Below are 3,705 nucleotides of genomic sequence, written 5' to 3'. Positions count from 1 at the left end.
AACAGAAAATCTGCACATGAAAATCTGCACATTTGATTGGCTGTTTGGATTGAGAGTTCTAAATCATTATCTAATTAAATATTCATTGCTTTACCTGCATCATCCTGCACATTGAAGAATCAAATAAATGATAAAATATCAAATAATCAGAAAAATTAGAGGTTTTTCTTGTGACAAGTTGGAAGTCTAATCCTAAATGGCCCTGAGTTACAGGTTTCTCTTGTGACACTTCCATCCCTGGCCATTTTCTGTAATTAATCAAAACTTCACAGAGTAATATCCTAATTAAAAAAACAATCATGTGGTGCATGAAAACAATAATAAATGCAAATATTCATTCAGTTGCATTTAATCATTCATTGAGATTAAATTCATTCAGTTGAATTTAAACGTTTTATTAAACGTTTTACACTTATTAAATGTTTTACACTTATAAGAAACCGGCATGCGCATGGCCTTCCTTCCAACATCTGTGTGCACTCTCTCCTCATCTGTAAAGCTGTTCAACACGCACTCTTCCCCTCTACATTTGCCCCGAGTATCTGCACACAAGCCTGTCTTACTTGTCCACCACAGTGCTTTCAGACCGAAAGAGCTGTCTTTGGTTGGCAAGAAGAAGAATTTGGGTGGTTGTAGAGCGAAAGCCTCAATGGCGGCGGCGACGACAACAGAGAATAAGGATAAGGTCGAAGTGTTTGATACGGAGGAGGATCTTGTTGTGTCTTTGGCCAAGTACATGACCAATCTCTCTGATAAGTTCTCTAAAGAAAGAGGGGCTTTTTCCGTCTTCTTGTCTGGCGGGTCTCTCATCAAGTTCCTCAGGTAACTAAATAAAGGTTTTGTTTTTTGTACTGCTTGACTTTATTTTCATCGTGCCATTTTTTCTGTAATACCCCGACGACCTCTTTGGTTGATGTGAAACTGTTTAAGGAAATGAAAAGAACATGGAAATTTAGATTTATAACTAAAATGATCTATTTCTATTTGTGCTTGAATTCTCGGGTGGACAATCTGCTTTTAATTTTGCTTACACTTTAAATAATCTGTTTGCTGGCTAAGAGAGAAGGGAAAGGAAGAGAATATAGAAAACTTAATTATGGGTTTATTTATTATTATGAAACAAATGAAACTGATGCAAGAGTTTCCATATTACTTGGTTAAGGTGAGTTTCTGATGTTCGATTGTATTGAAGTGTTCAATTTACAATCAAAAGGATATCTCCTTTCCCAATGCAGGGTTAACGATCAGTCGTACGGCTTCTTGATGATATGAAAGATAGCTATGGTAATTACTTGACATTCGGATTTCAGGAAATTACTGGAACCTCCATATATTGATAGGATTGAATGGTCGAAATGGCATGTCTTTTGGGTAGATGAACAGAGTAGTGCCAAAGGATTATGAAGACAGCAACTATAAGCTTGCTTCCGATGGGTTTCTTTCTAAGGTATGATTATTGAATATTTATTGTTTTCATTTTTGCTAAAACTTGCCGTAGGAATTGCATATACTGGTTCTACTGTTATTTGTTACACCTTAATGCTCTTTGAATGTTACTCAAGTGTATTTGAGAATTATCTCACTGATTTGGAGCTTATATAGAAGTGTGATCTATCTATCCTAATGGGTGCACCACTTTTTGAAAGAATTGCAAGGACAATTGTAAGGTCAAAAGAGAACGTGAGGTCCAAATGGTTAGAGAAGACATATTATCTTGCAAACAAAATTATGAGAACATAGTTTTTGTTATGACTCTTGCAATGACCCATGAAGGCCCTAGTCACATTTCGTCCCATTTTACAAAAATTAGGCAAGGTTATAATTGGAGCCCCTCGGAATTGTTATAAAGGGATACTTATATGTATATATATATATATAAAAGAATTGTTATAAAGGGCTTGAACTTCTTCCTTCCAAGTAATATAGGTCTCATTCATTACCTTTCTATATACAATCTGGGATATCACAATCTTCCCTCTTAAATTCCTAACGTCCTTTTTAGGCTAAATCCATCATTAGTGGCATAGTTTAAGTCCCACAATCTGGGATACCATTAGTAATATAGTTTAAGTCATATCGGGGCCTACACTCCAAAATGGCTAATCAGGGCTACAATTGGAGCACCCCTGGCATTACAAAGGGCTTGGACTTCTCTCTCCTAAGTAATGTGGGATCATTCACTACCTTCATTTCCTATATAGTATCCAGAGTATCACAATTTACTACAAATCCTAGTCATCTTCGTCTAGCTGTGCCATGTATGATAGAGCCATTTGTAACGACTCAAGAAAGATCTTGGCTCATGCCCCAAAAGGACTAGTCAATATTTTTTTTTATTGGCAACGGGTGATCGAGAACAAAGTCAATATTATAATTAAAGCCCCTTGAAATTTTTTATAAAGGGCAATAACTTCTCTTTTTCAATCAATATGGGATCCGATTCACCATCTTATTATCAATCTGGGATATTACACTAATGAGTTTAATCATGATTAATTTAGGTGATGAAAAACAAACTGGGTGTTTTTGAATGGCAAGTGATGTTTTACACCTTTTTGATGAATTTATACATTTCTAATTCAAGATCGTTTTTTTTTTTTTTTTTATCAATGTGAAAAGCTTAGTTTGGGTCATATGTACTTAAGAGGCAGTCTTACGTTCTTTAATTCACTTATCATGAATTTTCATTCTTCTGTCCATGGCTATTCCACTTGTGATGGGATTAAGCCTGTTAAACTTTTTCTTGACAGATACCAATTCTCCCTGGTAATTTCTATGCAATCAATGATGCGCTGTCAACCGAGGGTGCAGCTGATGATTATGAGACCTGTCTCAAACATTTGGTCAATATAAGTGTGATAGATCTATCAGCAGCTAGTGGATTTCCAAAGTTTGATCTCATGCTGCTGGGCATGGGTCCAAATGGACACGTCGCTTCTTTATTCCCAGGGCATCCTCTCCTCGAAGAAAATGAAAAGTGGGTCACCTTTATTAAGGACTCACCAAAACCACCGCCAGAGAGAATTACTTTTACCTTCCCTGTGATCAACTCGTCTGCCTATATTGCCCTTGTGGTGGCGGGTGTTGGTAAAGCTGGAGCAGTGCAAACAGCATTGGGAGAGGGTCAAAATTTCGATAAGCTTCCTGTCCAAGAGGTTTCACCCGAAGGGGAGTTGACTTGGTTTTTGGACAAGGGTGCAGCTTCAAAGCTGTAGGAGTCCTGATGTTTAAATCTGTATGAAGGCATCCAAGTAGTGTTCTGGACTGTTTATCTTGTACTGTGGTGTATTTGGAATTCATATAGCCGTTCTGCTTGATAGGTAATGGGTCGTGTGGGTTTTCCTTTTCCTATGATTGCAATAAAAGAAGCATGGATAATGTCTGGTTTTATATATGATTTGCTAATATTACTGCTTCTGTTCTTCCTTCTTGTCTTCTAGAAGTCTTTTATTTATTTTTACTATTTTATCATTGGTCAACTCACTACAAGGAATTTGGCTTTTATCGGCATTTTTTTCTATCGCCACAATTAAAATCGACTGCAAAAGCAAGCAATTACGACGACATTCATGTCGCCGCTAAATTAACGCGCAATTTTGAAATATGGGCACCAATGAATAGTGTTTCATTCTATTGCAGCGCTTTTTGCGACGAATTTGTGCATTGCAAAAGAAGCCCAACAATGCATCGATCGAATAACGTCGG

The 3,705-nt window shown here is 36.9% G+C and overlaps 1 pseudogene; it reads left to right on the top strand.

Moving 5' to 3' along the window:
• The first annotated feature begins 634 nt into the window (after window positions 1-634).
• On the top strand, window positions 635-3,425 carry LOC121237165 (annotated as a pseudogene).
• The last annotated feature ends 280 nt before the right edge of the window (window positions 3,426-3,705 follow it).

Source organism: Juglans microcarpa x Juglans regia, chromosome 6S, assembly GCF_004785595.1.
Source record: "Juglans microcarpa x Juglans regia isolate MS1-56 chromosome 6S, Jm3101_v1.0, whole genome shotgun sequence".
Classification (NCBI taxonomy): Eukaryota; Viridiplantae; Streptophyta; class Magnoliopsida; order Fagales; family Juglandaceae; genus Juglans; species Juglans microcarpa x Juglans regia.
This window is presented reverse-complemented; position numbering and strand designations above follow the sequence as displayed.